The sequence below is a fragment of the Anolis sagrei genome, chromosome 4, assembly GCF_037176765.1.
Source record: "Anolis sagrei isolate rAnoSag1 chromosome 4, rAnoSag1.mat, whole genome shotgun sequence".
Taxonomy (NCBI): domain Eukaryota; kingdom Metazoa; phylum Chordata; class Lepidosauria; order Squamata; family Dactyloidae; genus Anolis; species Anolis sagrei.
In genome coordinates this window covers 128,041,143-128,060,368 of record NC_090024.1, presented here as the reverse complement: position 1 = coordinate 128,060,368, position 19,226 = coordinate 128,041,143, and the positions used below count along the sequence as shown (strand labels likewise).

The 19,226-nt window shown below is 38.5% G+C and overlaps 1 protein-coding gene and 1 pseudogene across 2 annotated transcripts in view; both read right to left on the bottom strand.

Moving 5' to 3' along the window:
* ASTN1 (astrotactin 1) overlaps positions 1 to 19,226 on the bottom strand; it is a 361,917-nt gene that overhangs the window by 268,237 nt on the left and 74,454 nt on the right. The window lies entirely within an intron of this gene.
* Positions 17,219 to 17,312, bottom strand: LOC137097037 (U2 spliceosomal RNA; annotated as a pseudogene).

Genomic DNA, 19,226 nt, shown 5'->3' with positions numbered 1-19,226 from the left:
TTAGTTGTGGCTATTTCAAATCCAACTTGAACAAGTGCACAGAACTTTAGAATGAATGCCTTCAAGATAATGATACACTGATGGAAGGGTTTGATCTGTGGTGCAGAAAATGGAAAAGATGACATCTGCAGAAAAACCATCTAATGTACTGGAAACATATCTTGTCTGTGATACACAGTTTTTTTTTCCAAATGTGAAGAAACTTCTTCAGATTCCTGCAATGTTGCCAGTGTCAACAGCTACAAATGAAAGGTCGTTTTCAACTCTTAGACATTTGAAAACATACATAAGAAGCACAATGGGGGAAGAAAACTGTTGGGACTTGCATTCTTGCATGTCTGCTGAAGTTTATCAATGGAGCCTGATTCCTGACAAAATGTATTGGCACAGTTTTTAGCCATTATGGTATTCTTTTGTAACCACTAAATTACCAATTAAGAGTTATTTTCAGGGAGCTTTTAAGACTTGAAACTTTGTAGCTAAAATAGAAAGTTGATTTAATTAAGTCATTATAAAAATATAGAATGAGTCAATTTTTTTGTGCTATGGGCCTAATCTTCATGATTCTCTAAAAAATGGTTTCAAACCCTCACCACTATCCCCCGAATTTTCTTTATGGCTACATGGCTGTTTACAGCTGAACAGATCTTGGTATCTTATGCCTTGTGCTTCTAGAAAGTCTGATGAGGCATCAATAGACTATCCTCCTTTATAATGAAGAAGAGATGGAAAAAAGAGGAGTGGTTAATTCATCACTTCTGAAACACCTTCTCATTGGTGCTTCCATCCCAGATACTTTTCTCTACTAATGTTCAATGAGATCTTTCTACACTGTGTTTCTTCTCTCTGTTGTTTTCCAACAATCTGGTTCCCAGGTTGTTGTTATTTAAAGAAAAATATTTAACGTCATTGTTGCAATCCAGAGCAGGGAACGAGGCCCTAAGATAACTATCCACCACACTTGACTGTGAAAAACAATCCTTTTTTATTGAAGAAAAATGGTTACAAAATAAAGGAAAAATGCAAGTCAAAAGCCACAGCAAAATCAGCAAACATGAATTTAAATGGACAAAACAAAACCCAAAGCCACACTGTAAAATACTGGAACCTGTTAGCAATCCACTAACCGTGCTTGATATCCTAGAAATCTTTCAAGACCATGGCCAGGGAAACCGGGAGAACTGCCAAGGTCTTCATCAATCTGAAACGATGCCTGAACTGAGAAAATCAGCCCGGCGGAAGGCACTTAAAGCCGAAGAATTGGTTCCGTGAACCGCCCCTCTACTTTGAAGCCATTGTTTGTATTTCTTTTAATCGGGAAGACCTACGCAAGCTGAGTGATTTATTTCTGTCTTGCCAAATCTGGCCCCTTCTGTTCTCATTAAAGTTACCAGGTGCAGAAGGGAGTGAAACGTCATGGCTTCCCTCTGAAACATTCTCATGAACACTGGTACTTTCATTTTCCAAATCTACAGAAGTTCCTTCCTCACTAATTTCAGGAAAATTGACATTTTCCAAACCTACAGAAGTTTCTTCCTCACTAATTTCAGGAGCATTGGCATCAAGAGGAACATTTTCATTAGCATCAGTAAATATATTTTCATTAGCATCAGAAGGAACAAACAGAGAATCAGGTTCAAGTTCAAACGCAGGCTGAACCCCAACAGTCATACTACATCTCACAATCTGAGATGGACAGGTAAAATCTCTTTTTCCTGCAATGTGAATCCACTACTCCAAAGGTTTGGGGGCGGGACTAATACAGGGCCTCACATGCACAGAAAACTACTTGTATCTTAGAGGTGAGCTCGAGACTAGAAAGCAGTGTCACTTTTTTAACTCCTCTGTCCTGTGCAGTTGCACTTATCACCTGGGGTGGCAGTGCATTTCTGTCTACCTTTTGGAGCAGTTTGGGAGGAGCTTCTAATTAGGGTAGTCAGAATTTTCAAGTGATTCAGAACTGAAACTTGTAGTATTCTATTCAGCTCAAAGGTATTGTTGGTTCAGGGCAAGAAGGCAATGACATCCCCCAAGACTGCATAATTTCCATACAACTGACTATGTATGGGATATCTGTAGTTAGAGGCAATCTGATAAAGGTGTTCAATGTTCAGGGCAAAATCTTTGCTATTTTTTAAAAAAATATAGACTATTTATATAGATGACTCATTGATACAATCCTCCTTTCATTCCATGAATCTTATATACTTCCTTTATTACCCTATTATTTGCAATCTATATGTAACACACCATTGACTATTTGGCTTTTAATAAGCAATTTTTCTATTGATGAACATGCTGTGTATAACAAATTGAATTCCTTTAATAGGATCAGCAGCCATATTACAATAGACTCTAAGGCCCCTTCTACACTGTCCTTATATTCCAGGATATGATTCCAATTATCTTCTTATCCCAGATTATAAAGCAGTAGAGACTCATATAATCCTGTTTAAAGCAGATAATCTGAGGTCAGATACTGGAATATAATAACAGTGTAGAAGGCACCTAAATTTCCCAGCACCCATAGGGTTAAATGTAGTTTCTGGTTGCTTGTGAATGACTATTAAAAACAGGCCTAAATAATGCTATACCCCATACCATAATCTCTGTATTGACTATATTAATATTTAAATACAGTAATTAAAATAAATAAAAACAAAGTAAGACCAACATAACTTAATGTTTTATTGTATTATAAAACAGTTTTGTGGCTGTAGAATGCAATTTTTTAAATGGCAGTCAATTAACTTGCTTGAGGGTTCCCGTTACCTGAAAATCTATTGTATATATAACAGAATAGCATAAGACAGACACAAGTTCAACAGCGTTTCATTAAACTCCAAATTGTACCTGGCTTCTTAAGATTGCCATGAAACTAAATGCAGTAAAACTGGAAGTTGTCCTTAATCCTTAGACAAGTTTAGCATTTCTTACCTGGAGGGTGACTTTAATGAAATAGCTAATTATAATGTATATTTTAAATGTGTTTATTGATGCTGAGATATGATAAGTGCGGCCAGCTGATGTGTTGCCTGAGCTGAGGTGGTGCCATAGCGATGGAACCGGCTATTAGAATGTATCCAAGTTAGAGAAGCCAAAGGGGCGGAGCTAACTGCCACTTGGCAGGGGCAGGCATTTTAAAAGAGTCCGTTTTCTTTTAGTCAGTGGACAAAAGTGGAAGCTGGGTTCTGGTGTGTGGAGAAACTGAACCCAGGGGTCTAAGTTTTTGTCTGAGGTGAAAAATGACAGCAGTAGTACAGGAGGTATTGACAGTGCCATAGAGGTCATAGCACAGGCTATTGAATGGCACCAGGAGTTTCAGCCGGGGACTCCAGATCATTTGTCTCTCATCAGGAAAGCCGCGGTACTTGCTGAGGTAGCCAGGAAGGTGGTCCAGGAAAATGATGATGACAAGGATGGCCAAGATGGCACCAGGCTGGACAATGTGGCCAAGAAAGTAGTAAAGAAAGATACCAAGAAGCCAGTTGTAGACCATTTTGTCATAGTCCCGGAGGAGAACTCCAGAATAGTTTTATTCAGGTAAGCCGTATGGATATAGGTATAGTGTTAACCTATTAGTTCCATTGGAAGGTATTTCATCAATACTGTTTCCATTGGAAAGGATTTAGCTTTTAAAATCTAATGTAACCTGCTAAACTCCCATAGGCATTGATAAGACCTATTGTATATATTAAAATATAGGTGCAGAATTTATTTTTTGAGGACATTGATATAAAATGTAAAGATAATGTAATAGCAGATTTCCTACCCAGAATGTTGGAGGAAACAACTAAAGGTTAAGTGAGAGAGGTGAACCAACCAAAGGAGGTATGGTATGGTAAGAATGCATTCTTTATAATTTGTGTGTATCTTTGAATTGTTGTATTATGTATGATTGTTATGTATAGTGTATTTTGAAACAGTAAATATTAAATGTTAATTTATATGCTTGTTTATATCTGTGATATATGTGTTATATATTGCTTTCAATGAGTTTTTTTTCTCATCTCCAGCAATATTTTAAGGGTTGGGGCATAATGTAACAAAATAGCTAATTATAATTTATGTTTTAAATGTGTTTATTGATGTTGGGATCTGATAAGTGCAGGCCAGCTTATGTGTCGTCCTGAGCTGAGGCATTGCCATAGCGACGGAACCAGCTGTTAGAATGTATCCAAGTTAGAGAAGCCAAAGGGGCGGAGCTAACTGCCACTTGGTAGGGACAGGTATTTTAAAAGAGCCAGTTTCTTTTAATCAGTGGACAAAAGTGGAAGCTGAGTTTCGGTATGTAGAGAAACTGAACCCAGGGGTCTAAGTCTTCAGCCTGTGCATTTACAGAGTCAATTGCACCTGTTTAAATTAGTAATTAGCTCGTGAGCTAAGAGGAAAAGAAACCCCAGTAGAAATCCATAATTTCAGTGGGGATAACTAAAGGGAGAAAAAGGCAAGTCAGTGCCTTGAATTGTCAGTTAAGAAAAGAAAGATACTTTGCAATGAAATAAATTTAAAACCAGTTTGGTGGAAGTAAAAGCCATACTGAGAGTTATATTGGAAACTGTTTAACTAAAGTCAACTGTAACAACATTTAAAGGAATACAGAATAACCATCAAACACTGTGCACCTGGGAATCCTTAAATAAATAGTTCCTTGATCAGTTCTTTATAATTAAGATTCATGTCCATTTTCTGAGAAGATTTACCTTGGAAGAAAGCAGCTGAAGATATTGGAACAAAGGATTCTGGTTAGGGTAATGAGTTACTCCTTAAAAAAGTGCCTCAAGTAAAAGTCAAGCTTCAGCTACACGCACCTCCACTACTTTAGTCTCCTCGTTGCCCTGGTTATTCATATATATATTTGTTCGTCGTGTTTTACAGTGACAAACCATATATGGTTTTTATATATCTCTATCTATCTATCTATCTATCTATCTATCTATCTATCTATCTATCTAAACCATATATAGTTTGTCACTGTAAAACACGACAAACAAATGACACACACCATGTGTGTGTGTGTGTGTGTGTGTGTGTGTGTGTGTCATTTGTTCGTCGTGTTTTACAGTGACAAACCATATATGGTTGATTTCAGAAATATAGAGAGAGAGACTAACTGTACCTGCCACACGTTGGTATGGCCAACTTTCCCTCCCTCTTTCTCTCCTCCTTTCTTTCTCCTTCTTTCCTTGTCTTACTCTTCCCTTCCTTCCTTCCTTCCTTCCTTTTCTTTCCCTTCCTCTTTCTCCCCTTTCTTCCTTCTCTGTTCTGGGACTGCAACTCCCAGCATTCCTCCTGATCCGTCTATCCATCTATCCATCTATCCATCTATCCATCCATCCATCCATCCATCTTATCTACCTGGAGGATTGCTGGGAGTTGCAGTCCAGGAATAGGACATTGGAAATATGCAAGAATTGGGATGCTCTCAAAGAAATCCAAGGAGAAGAAAGCTTACATCTTGGAAGCAATGCATTTGGATCATCCTCCTCTTCTAAAGGGCCGGGTCTAGGGGATACTGGGAGCTGTAGTCCAGAAGAGAATGTGGATATGTTATTGTGTGTTTTGTTTGCCAGGGGGAGCTGTTTTTGCACATGAACTGTAGGGACTTTTTACTTCTTTTTTTTTTTTGCTTTTTAAGTCTCTTCCATTGTGCTTTTCAGTGTTTTCATGAGTGATGGTCACTTGTTGGCTTGATAGGTGTGTTGTGTCTGGATTTGGTGTCAATTCGTCCAGTGGTTTTTGAGTTATGTTAATCCCACAAGTGAACATTACATTTTTATTGATATAGGCATGTTGGACATGCAGAAAAAGATTACAAAATTCACAAGAGAGTGATACTTTTACTAGCCAACAAAAAAACACATCAGGCAAACTTTGGAAGCTCCACCAGCCGCTTCATCAAACAAAAGATGTTAAAACAATGCAGGAAAAGAAAGGTGAAAGTGTTACAGTCATGGGCCAACATTTTGTATCAGATGTTTACCCTTTGTTGAGCTGGTCTGGAGGGATTCAGGGCAAGCAAAAGCAATAGTTTCACATCTAAAAGCACATTGAAATACGTTTCTATGGAGTCAGGTGGGAAGTTCAACCTCCAGACCCCAATTTTCAAAAAATCAAGTAATGTTCATGCATTTAGCCTTTAAGTTTTTAGTTTAAGGAAAGAAAGTTAAAGCCTCGGTAAAAGGTAAGATTAGATATCGGAAATATGATGTAATTCATGCCTCAAACAATCTTAAATGAATTTGAAATTATTAGTCTGAACCAGTGTGCTTTCCATCTCAAAACAGGTTTGTCAGTTTGTTACCAATCTTCTTCACTATTCAAGCTGATATTATTCCAATAATAACTAAGAGGACATAGGAATATATATATATGTAAATATATGGAAATAATATTTTTATTTATCTGAATGGTTTTCATAGGCATGTTTGAAAATTGCCCTCAGGCACTGTGTTTGTATTTTAATTTAGTCTCGCACAAAACCGACAAAATTGGTAACATTTTCATCTGCTTGTTGAAAAGAGCAGTCTCTTGCAGTTGCTTCCAGTGCTCATTAATGTCAACTGAAACCTTCCCACAACTTCAATTGGAAATTTTTCAAACCACTCTTGCTCCCACTAACATCATTTCCTAGAGAATTCAGGAGAATTGGGTTCAGTCCAGGTTTCCCTTTGAGAGAGCCAAGCTTTGAAACTCTAGTATATAAAACTCAGAAGGAACATTTTTCAAGATCAATGTTGAGGTTCTAAGACACGGGGTGAGCAGGTTGCAAATTGGTTATCTGAATGGATTATCTGCTTAAATGTGCTCCTCTTTTTAAAAAGATCTAAATCGAATCTTGGTGTGTGTCTGTGTTTTTTAAAGGGCCTTTCTTTCTTTCTTTTCAGGGAATTTTGCTGCCTTGGTTGGTTTTTTTCTCTATCTCTCAGAACAATTCTTTGGTCAACAAGACAAAAACACAGCAAAATATTTGTTAAAAATAAGTAAAACTGGAAAGTGATTCTGCCTCAGCCAATTTCAGAGATATTTTGCATCAAAGAAACAAATGAAAATAGTACCAGCTGAAGAACATGGTGTAAATCAAAAGCTTGTGTGACTTTCTGACAGCATTCAATACAAAGCCATCACTCTCCTGCTCAATGTCTCATTTTTATCCCATATGTTGCACCTTACTGTGTTCCCTTTTCCACTCTCTTCTAATTTGCCATTTCAAATTCTAAAGCTGCTTCTTTGTTCTTACAAGCAAACTCTGACCCCCTTCTCCCTCCAAAGAGTCTCCCCCTTATCCTCAGGGTCACCCCATCCCCATTTTCAGAACTTTGTACTGCTAATAGTTAGTCAGCTTCTATCACAACACACTTTTTTCTTTCATCACCCTCTCTGTTCTTATTGGATTTCTCACACCCTTATCTTATCTCACCATGTCAGCAGCATGGCATAAACAAGGATGGAAACACTGCAGCCAAGGCTGTAGCCAGTGCCAGGTACAGGCATAATCTTAAATGTGAAATAGAGCACAGCCATGGTCTTTTTAAAGAATGGTGGAGGTGTGTTCATCTACCCAAATTCCCTGTTTTGATGAGGTTCCAGGTGCTTTGTTCTTCTTTGTTATCTGGTCACCCTTATCACACAAAGGGGTGGCTATGGAGACCTTAACATTTATGCTGGGAGAGATCATCCAGAGTTTCGGAGTTCGGTGTCATCTGTATGCAGATTTATTTATTTACAGTATTTCTATACCGCTTTTCTCACCCCTAGGGGGTCTCAAAGCGGTTTACACATAACTGACAAAACTTCAATGCCATACATTGGACACTGACGCGATGCCAAACCATAACAACCACAATAATAAAACCACAATTAAACATAAATCATAATTAGACAGTACATAAGCAATCATTAAAACAATAAATAATAAAAACAGTCTCGCCAGTCGCAGATGATGTCCAGCTCTGTCACTCCTTCCCACCTGCTACTAAGGAGGCTGTCCAGGTCCTGAACCGGTGCTTGGTGGCTGTAATGGACTGGATGAGAGTGAACAAATTGAAACTAAATCCAGACAAGACAGAGGTTCTCCTGGTCAGTCAGAAGGCCGAACAGGTTATAGGGTTACAGCCTGTGCTTGATGGGGTTACACTCCCCCTGAAGGCGCAGGTTCACAGTTTGGTAGTGATCCTGGACTCATCACTGAGCCTGGAACCCAAAGTTTCAATGGTGGCCAGGGGAGCTTTTGCACAGTTAAAACTTGTGCGCCAACTGCGCCCATATCTTGGGAGGTCAGACTTTGCCATGGTAGTCCATGCTCTAGTTACATCCCAAACAGACTACTGCAATGCACTCTACGTGAGATTGCCTCTTAAGACTGTTCAAAAGCTTTAGTTGGTCCAATTCTCGACAGCCAGGTGATCATGGGAGTGGGGTAGCGAGAGTGCACAACTTGTTACTCCAACTCCACTGGCTGCCGATTAGCTTCTGAGCACAATTCAAAGTGCTGGCTTTGGCCTATAAAGCCCTTAATGGTTCTGGTCCAAATGTATCTCCCACTATGAGCCACCTAGGACCTTAAGATTGTCAGGGGAGGCCCTGCTCTCACTCTTGATGGGGACGAGAGACAGAGCCTTCTTCGTGGTGGCCCCTCAGCCATGGAATTCCCTCCCAAACAAAATCCAATCTGCTCCATCTCTCCTGTCCTTCTGAAAAACAGTGAAATCCTGACTGTGGGATCAGGCCTTTGCAGACTAGACTGGCTTGCTGGCAAAGTTACGGTTTTAATGGACTATGATGGACTGCTTTTAGGATTACAACTTCATTTGGCATTGCATTTAATGTTTTATATTGTTTTATACTGTTTTTATTATATTATGTATATTTAGGCTTTTCTTACTGTGGGCACTATGCTATACTGGTTGTTAGCCAACTTGAGTCCCTCTGTGTAAGTGAGATAGGACAGGATATAAATGCCCTAAATAAATAAATAAATAAATAAATACAGAAAACTAAGCATACAGGTGAGGGCCAGGTGGTAAAGTCATTAATAAACAGACCCTGAAAGTAAAGTGATTTCTAGTACTGGAATTTACTAAAGGCAGAAGGTGATGGGAAGCAGAGTGCCCTCCAGTAAAAGGCAAGAGAGTCATTCCTGCCCCATGAGATGCCCACTTTCTTTAGATGTAACTGGGATAGTTCCTTCTAGAAAATACAGAACACCACCCACCAGATTGACTTCCACCCATAGATTTTGGGAATTCCAAACCTGTGCATCAAGTGCTAGTAGAATTCCTATCTCTTGCCCCATTTCAATGTGGCCTTTCTTACTTGATTTAAATGTTATATCCCACCCTAGAATCATAGAATAATAAGTTGAAAGAGACCACCTGGGCCATCTAATCCAACCCCCTGCTATGCAGGAAAAGCACAGTCAAAGCACACACACACCCGACAGATGGCCATCCAGCCTGTTAAAAAGCTTCCAAGGAAAGAGCTTCCACCCAACTATGATGCCGAGAGTTCCATTGCTGAACAGTTCTTCCTAACATTCCGGTGGAATCTCCTTTCCTGTCATTGCTCTGAATTCTAGTTTCTAGGGCAGCAGAAAACAAGCCTGCTCCCTTTCTAGTTGCTTGAGCGTTACTATTAAAAATAGGCCAAACTAATAGTATAACGCCATATTATAACATACAATATACTCTGTATTGACTTGATAGTAATACTGAAATACAGCAATTAAAAGCAAATTAAGAGAAATAAAGACAATCCTTAATTAATGTAACACAGGTTTACTGTATTATAAAATCTGTTTTTTTAAAAGAATTAAACTAATTTGTCTTCAATGTTTTTTTTGCTGGTTGCTTTGAGAGTTCTGGTTGTTTAAGAGTTCCAGTTTACTGAAGGTCTACTATATTGTGATACGTTTGGGCAGCTTAAAATATGAAAACATGGAACAATTTTAAATATTTAAAGAATTAAATTAATTTAAAAACTAATTCAAACCTTCTAAAAGCATGTTAAACATTTTGACCATTTTTGACAATATTAATACTGGTACTCCATTTTATAAGTGAGGGATATGGGGATGGAGATTTATTGTGGCATAATCCACTGGGGAATTCTCTTGAACAAGCTCCACAGAAAAGAATGAGAACAACTTTTGGAATTTCAACTTTAATATTTGAAATAATAGGGTTCTGGCCTAAATAATTTGATTGCATGTTGGGTGAAGGTTTTTTTTTGGGGGGGGGGGGCAACTTGCCCTCCACATATATGACAGTATTTGGTATACTCTGATGTGAAAACTGCTTCTGTTCTCCCTCTCTTCCCAAAACTACATATCACCCTTACATTTCACAACTCAGATGCTAATGGTTTAAACCAGGGGTCACCAACTTTTTAAACAGAGGGACAGGTCACAGTCCCTCAAACTGTTGGAGGGTCGGATTATAATTTGGAAAAAAAATGAATTCCTATGCACACTGCACATATCTTATTTGTAGTGCAAAAACACTTAAAAATACAATAATTAAAATGAAGAACAATTTTAACAAATATAAACTTATTAGTATTTCAATTGGAAGTGTGGGCCTGCTTTTGGCCGATGAGATAGCGTTGTTGTTGTTGTTGTTGTTGTTGTTGTTGTTGTTGTGTGCTTTCAAGTCATTTCAGACTTAGATTGACCCTGAGCAAGTGCTGGGTAAATGGCCTTGGAGGGCCATATCCAGCCCCCGGGCCTTAGTTTGAGGACCCCTGCTTTAAACAATAACCTGCCCCTCACCTCTTTTGCTCACATTTCTGTTTGTAGCACCCTTCCCAACTGCCAATGAGAAAAAAATGAAACTACAAAACTCCCAAGGACATGTGTTAACTTCAACTTAGTCTGCTGTAATCTACATATGAAGGCAAAATATATAATTTGCAAAATGTTGATTGGGGATCGTTGTTTCTATTAAAATTGTTATTTTTCTCTCGAAGCATAGCAAACAAACATTAATAGCACTTCAACATAAAGTCTTGGGTGGATGTTAACGTTGTATAAATGCTTCCCAATGATACTTCAATTTTATGTTAAACTGTACATATGCCTATTTGAGTTTCTTAAAACCTACTTGAAAGTACCCAACAATGGAAACTTTAGAAAGTGACAGGGAAGCCTTGTTCATTTGCTGTTAATACTTAATGCCTTTGGATCACAAAATCAACACTCCACTGGGAGGGGAAATACAAGACTCTAGCTTTCCTGGATCCTAAAGACTATGCAGCTCACTAGAAAGAAAAGAAAGAAGTGAAAACATACTACAGAAAGGGACCAAAGTATATTTTGTTTCTAAGTTCTGCCATAATCCACAGTACTATAAAACCCAATACTTCAGAACACTATCCATACTACTTTGGATCATGTTTTAAGGTTTAGCTTAGAATGTACAGGGGATTTACTGCCACAAAACATTAGATGCACAACCAGAAAAATTCTAAAAGATAAGGTATGGTCATTCATTCAGTTGTAGATCAGCCAGAGGCTGATGGTTTAACTTATGATTTAGCGAGAATTGTGAGCTTTCCTTTGGCACAAAGTGATGGGCCCTCAAGTCTGGGAAATTCAGGTGTAGGAAATGATGGTTCTCTCTGTGAGAAAACTGGCTCAAAAAGTGCAGGACTTCAAGGCCAGTTAGAGGAGCCAGAAGGAACAACTGCAGACATGGAATCGAGTGAAGAGCTGAGTTATAAGGAGAGCTCCCATGAGAAACCACCTGTGGCTACCGAAATCAACAAAAGTCTTCATTTACAGATCAGAGTGGAAAATAGATTACATCAGTTTGAGAGATTACTTGGGAAAGTTGTGGAGAAAATTAACGGGAGACGTAATGCTTTCATGGGTGTATATTAAACAACCAATTGTTTCCCTTAAGGGCAGTTCAGGCAACGCTGCATTAGAGTGAAAAGCTAAGCCTGAGTTCTCTTGTTGCTGGTCCAAGTCAAGCCTTGGTTTTGGATTTTATTATTCTGGAAGTTTTTTTATGTTCCTGTTCATGTAGTCCTGTTCAAGTTTTACTAGTTATACCTTCTTGCTTGTGGACTTATCCTGTACCTGGATTTCTGGTTGTTATTTGTCACCTCTGGAACTTAATGAGACATTTGGATTAATGTTTGGTTATCAGCTGTTGCTAAACCTTTTTGGATTATAGTGTCCTTTCTTATTCCTGCTTTTGTATGCTTTTATGTATATTACAATTAACTGTTTGCTTATATTCCTGGACTCTTGTGTGGTGCAGTGGTCATAGGTGTTTCCAAGCCTGGAGTGCAACACATTCTTTGCTTGAAAAGTAGCAGTTCACATGTACCTTGTGACTGCCAAGGTATTTCTACACCAGCTTAAATGCTGAAATTTGGTGTTCAGGTCATTTTAGGCCTTTTGAAATAATGTGACAGGGAGGTATTTGTGCCCTCACTACTAAACTTTAATAGTGTAGCATAATTTTTGCCATACTACTAAAGTTGGCACTGAGAGTAGTTACTATCTTTTGAAAGGTTGGGATTTTAAAATAGCAACTTGATCTTCAGACATTAGGAGATGATTGTGCTGATTTCCTTGTGAATTGATTTTCTTACTAAATTTTGCATGTCAAACTGATAACATAGTAAATGTGCAGAAGCAGCAAAGAAGAAACGCTTCATGTGGAACAAAATGATGGGCTGTGGGTACATTTCCCTGTCTTTCACTTGAATGAGCCTGGAGGAGATTTCCAATTGCAGCCTATTATTGTAGAATGCAAGTTGATTTTTCAAACACATATAGACACAACAACTTTAAAAGTTCAAAGAAAAGAGTCAGCACTGAGTGCTTGCCTTGCATAATAACATCTCCATTTAAAAATATGTAGTGTATGTAAAATAACTGAAGCAATGTAATGGGCTTTGTGGCTTAAAATATACTCAGAACTTTTAACACAACTTATGAGAGATAAAGCAATTATTTCACTAAACAAACATAAGCCTTTAAAAAAAGAACAACCTCTATGGCAAGTTGTCAAAAAATGTAAAGCTCACTCCAAACTGTTCTGGATAAACAATAAAAAAAACCTAGTACACAAATCAGCTAAGGACGAATGAAGTTTGAAGTTTCATCCAGTTAAATGAAGTACATTCTTTTCTTTTCTTTCTTTTTTCTTTCTTTTTTTTCTAGTGCAGTGTAAAAGAACTGAAATCCATCCATTGATCAACTAAAGTGACCAGAGCAAGCACTGCCTGTTGAACTAACAATATTGTAGGATTTTTATGTAACAGAAAAAGAAATGCTCTGTGTGGCTTGAGTCACCAGGAACATGTTATGCCCATAGTCTTCCAGTAATAATTCAGTAAATCTATGAAGAGCAGGGGAACATTAACAACAGAATGAGTCTCTGGCTGCACTGTTTTGCTTCTGAAACAGATATGAGATTTCATTGCTCCTTCTCCATCCCCCTCCCAACACACACACACACACACACACACACACATAAAACGAACACCCACACTTTCAGCTCTGGGTGAGGCAAAGCTATCTTTCTTATCTCTTTAACTGCTACACTGAGCATATCATATGTAAAATAGGAGAAAGGAGACATGAATACTGAGGGAAAGATCAACAATTTCAGATATAGATGACACCATTGCGTTAGTAGAAAATAGCTAAGGTTTGAAACAATTGAAGAAAGTTAAAGAAGAAAGTGCAAAGGCAAGGTTACAACTGAACTTTAAGTAAACAAAAAATAAAAACCACAGATGATTACAATAACTTCGAAGCTAACAATGAAGACATTAAAATAGTGAATGATTTTTCATTATGGCTGGATCATTAATCAGCCAAGAAATCAGAAGAAGACTAGGATGGGTAGCTATACTGGAATGAGATACGATCTTGAACTGTAAACATATATAATTGAATGCTAAAGTTAAAATGTCCATTCCATTGAATTTCTAATTTCTATGTATGCTTGTGAAAGCTGGGCAAAGAAGAAAACCGATAGGAAGAAAATCAATTCATTTGAAATGTGGTGTTAAAGAAGAGTTCTGCAGCTAAAGGAATGAATTAATGGGTCCTAGAGCAAATCAATTCCGAATTCTCTCTCAAAGCCAAGGTGACTAAACTGAGACTGCTGTACTTTTGCCATATCATGAGAAAAGATGACTCACTATATACACATAGACTTTACTGACATACAACAACAAAATCACAACACAAGAGGAAGTCATGGATAAAAAGAAAACATCCTAAAAAAGTACTAATCTCAAGGATACAATTGCAACAGTCTCACAAAAGAATGTATCAGAGTTGTTCAGAAGATATGGAATTTTATAACACCCTTGCCATCGAGAACACTTTTTTTTGTTGTGTCAGGAGCAACTTGAGAAACTGCAAGTCGCTTCTGGCATGAGAGAATTGGTTGTCTGCAAGGATGTTGCCCAGGGGACGCCCAGATGTTTTGATGTGTCACCATCCTTGTGGGAGGCTTCTCTCATGTCCCCACATGAGGAGCTGGAGCTGACAGAGGGAGCTCATCCGAGCTCTCACCGGATTCAAACCTGAGACCTGTCGGTCTTCAGTTCTGCCAGCACAAGGGTTTAACCCACTGCGCCACCAGGGGCTCTCCCATTGAGAACACTGAAAAAATGGAATTCCTGTATTTCATCCATATATTTTCATATTTGGGGCAAACAAAAAAAGAATGATGAAGTGTTTCCCAAGAGAACAAGTCACAAGAACAAAGCCTTTTGCAACATTCCACTTTTTCTCCCATCCAAAAGAGCTGATGAGAACACATTACATCTTGCAGTCACTAAAGCTCTCCTCTGGGTGGGATTAATCGAAATGTGAAGATAGCTGCCACAACGCCACACTTGCATGGAATTAATGATGTGGTAGGGGAACAAGTTGTTTTTGCTGTAAGAATCAGATTATGAAAGTCAAGATACAAAAGTCTGCTTTTGACTGACTTGCAGGCTTCCACATTTATGAGCATTAAGAATGCTTCCAAAGAGAGGCCAATTGCTTTGATCTTTCTGAGAATCAAAGAATACCATTTTGAAATAGACAGGGAATATAGCTACCGGGGTCAGCTTGAAAAAAAATCAACAAAAAAGCTTGAAAATATATATGCAGCCTGAATTTTATAGCTCTCATCCATGCCAAGCTTTCAAGAGTGGTTTGACCCATATCAATGCATAAAATGGCATAAGGCACACATTTAGGGAGCCCCATTCATTTCCAGAGAATCTTGGAGTGTAGTATGACATGACATGATTTTGATAGTGAATACAAGAATGACATGATTTTAACAGTGAATGTAATGTTTTATATGTTTTAATGTGCATTAATTTTAATTTTAAATTATAATGTAAATTTATTTTAACGGTATGTTGTCCAAAAGCATTGAACAGTTGCCTATATGTAAAGCCGCCTTGAGTCTCCTTCAGGGTAGGATAAATAAAAAAATAGTATATTAATTTATTCATTGATTTCAGAAATCCAAATAGGGGAGCCATACAGTAACAGAGAACCAATCCTAGCCTCAAAAGCTTTGAGAGCAGTGGGGATATATTGGTTACCTTTGCTGTAGAAAAAACTATATATAGTGCTGCAATATTGGTATCTACTATCTACATAAGCCATTACTACTTGTCGCTGTGGGAACCATGACAGGTTATATCTATAGTAAATATCAAGGTATCAAAAATATTTGACCTGTTCAATTTTGTGACCCCTGATCTGCCAAGATATGGGCTTCCACTTTTTTTGGCAAAAATGAGAATTTTGGATTCAACAAGGCTAATTTCCAATCTATTTATTTCACAATAATTGGCAGAGCAATGAATTAAGCATTTATGGTGAGTACTGGATAAAGACAGCATCATCTGCACATAAGAGTAAGAGAACATGTGTAGAATGAAGCTTGGGACTATGACCAGATGACTCACTAGAAAACACCATAGATCTTGGCAGGGTAAAAGGCAGAAGCAAAAGAGGAAGATTGAATTATAGATGGGCAGAATAATAAAAAAAAACCCACTGTCCAAGTCTACAAGACCTGAGTATAGCTGCTGATAACTGCAGGACTTGGAGGTCTTGCACTCTTTGAATGAGAGACTTCTAAGTCTTGTGATTATCAGTAGCTCTGCTCAGGTCATCATAAGTTGAAATAAATTTGATGAGTTAAACAGCAATCATTTTAGAAAAACAATTCTTGCTCTTTAGCAATGGATGGGAGTGTCTTTTCTTGGATGGCGTCTACCACCTGTAGTATCCATATGCTCTTATACCAATTGGCTGTAGCTTTTTAGTGGCTACTGGGGAAAGGTCAGAGGGAACCTTTATTGATACACTTTGGATCCAACTGTGAAACTAAGGTACTTCCTGTGCTATGGGCATATACAGAAGTGAAAGTAGGCATCTTGGAGGTCCAAGGAGGTGACCACTCTCCCAGTTTCAAGAGGGAAAGATTGGTGGCAAGGCTGACCATCTCAAACGTTCTGGGGGAGATAGAGTTTATGCCTCTAAGATCCATGAGAGACCACACTGAACCATCACTCTTAAGTATTATGAAATACCTAGTAACTAGGCAGAGCCTAGAAACAGATACATAAGATGTTTTCTTGGAGGAGAGTTGTGATCTAATGGTGGAGCACCTCTGATGGAAGGGTGAAATGGAAGGTGGTGGGATCTGAGAAAATTTCAAGACAAATAGAATATCTACAGGAATAAATGTATGGTACTATACATAGACAATAAAAATAGAATGCACCAATATACAATCCTGGCTTGAAAACAGTTTATTTATTTATTTATTTATTTATTTGCTTCACTAGTTTGCCACTTTTTTCACCCCAGGAGAGGACTCAAAGTGGCTTCTAAGGTATTTATGGGAAATTTTAATGCCTCACATACATATTATATCTAACATAGAGGAACCATAACATAAAATTATCAATCAGATCATAAAAATGTAACAACATTAAAACAATTAAAACATGGAGTTAAAAACATATTAAAAACACATTAAGGTCTACGCAAAAGTCTATGTCAAAGAGATCTAGGAATCTTAACAGACTATAAGCTGAGCAGGACTCAATAATGTGATGCAGCAGCTAGAAAAGCCAATGAAATTCTACGCTTCATTGACAAGTATATAGGAGTATGATTAATTGAGACTCATGGAACAACAGGACGATGCAATGGAAAATGATTCTAATGAAGAGATGCTGAAAACTGTATTTTATTATTTTAATTGTTTATTGTTATAGTTTTTATACTACACTTGATCTTAGCCAAAAGGCTGAGAAGCGACATTAGACCAGACTCACATCTTGGCCCACCTAGCCAACAAATACTCAAAAAATTGCCCTAATAAGCTAAACGTGGCCTTTTTGGACCTGAAGGGGGCATTTGACTCTGTGAATAGAGAAAAGTTGTGGGAAAAACTAGCAGCCCTCAACATAGACCCAAGACTCCTCTTCTTGATTAAGAAATTGCACAACCAAAACCAGGTGAAAGACCACAGGGGATGCCTGTCAAACCCGTTCCTGGTTCAAAAGGGAGTCAAACAAGGGTGCGTACTAGCCCCACTCCTCTTCAACATCTTTTTGCACGATCTCCCTACAGCCCTGGCTCAAGTTGACGGGCATAGCCCCAAGATTGGCCCAAAGAATGTCCCCCTTTTGCAGCCCTATTATCCCTCTCTCATGTGGGCTTAAAAAGACTCCTGCATAAATTTGTTGATTTTTGCGAGACGAACAAACTGCAGGTGAACTTCAATAAAACCAAAAACCAGGAGGTTTGGGAAAAGCAACAAAAGACAAGTCTGGAAGATAAAGGGCCACTATATTGAGCAAGTAAAACATTTCAAATACCTAGGTCTCTGGTTTAGCAACAACTTGTCATGGTCCACCCATTTAAAATATACACTGGCCCGGGCCAAATCAAGTGGCAGTACGACCAGGAGGTTCTTCCACTCCAGGGGTAATCAATATATCCCTCTAGCTCTGCAAGTCTTCAAAGCAAAGGCGATGTCACAACTTCTCTATGGAGCACCCATCTGGTTAACCCCCAATAACAGCGCCATCAGATCTTTTCATTCGAAATTCCTCCACAAACTATATGGTGCCCCCAACTGTGTCCCGTATGCAGTTCTTTGTCTTGAATCTGGGCAATATTCTGTTGAGGCTACTATCTGGCTAATCGTCATTAAATTTTGGCTATCTATACACTATCAAAGTCCCAGCGACTCTCTGACTCAACTCACCTTGAGCGAACTCCACCACTCCAAATGGTGCTCAACTGTCCTAGCAAAGATCGGGGAGTGGGCTACGACAGCGATTTCCTGACTTTACTATCTTTTCCTGAGATTTTTACCCTCATCAAAAGGAGGCTGCTAGAAAGGGACCACAACCAATTGTTGAGCTTGGCAAACAAATCCTGCTCACCTATTAACTTGGCAATTCCATACACACAGGGAAATCCAGCCTTTTACATCGCAGAGCTCACCGACCCCTCTTGCAGAAGAGCCTACATGCTGGCTAGATTTAACATCATGCCATCGCCGCTCCATAGAGGAAGACTCAATGGCCTCCCGAGCGACAAGAGGGTCTGCCTCTGCAGCACAGGACAGCTGGACTCCATACCGCATATTCTCCTGCACTGTCCACTCTACCAGGAGCTAAGATCCAGCCTGCTAACACAAGCCATAGATTCACTGAAGAACCGCAGCGATTCTGACAAAGTGATTTTGCTTTTAAATTGCCAGGACTTTAGCTGCTGCCTTTCAGTGGCAAGATTCCTGAATGAAGTCTGCAAACTGAATGTGTAGCAAACGAGAAGCCCTTTTTATTACGTGTACTATGTTTTATACTCTCTGCCATGTTATGCCAATAAAGGCTTATTGTATTGTATTGTATTGTTATAGTTTTTATGCAGTTTATACTATATGTAATTGTTTTTGACTGTATTTTATCTTGTGGGGCATTGATTGCCAAATGTAAACCACCTCGAGTTGCCTCCGGGCTGAGAAGGGTGGTATACAAGCATAGTAAATAAATAAAATAAATAAATTTGTCGACTCATGTGAAGCGTGAGTCTATGAATGATTGTTGTACATCTTGGTTGTTGTACATCTTGGTTATCCTGCTGACTCCTACTGGAAACATAACATAGAACTAAATGGACTTTAGTTTGAACCAAAAAGGTAATTCATTTTCTTTATAAT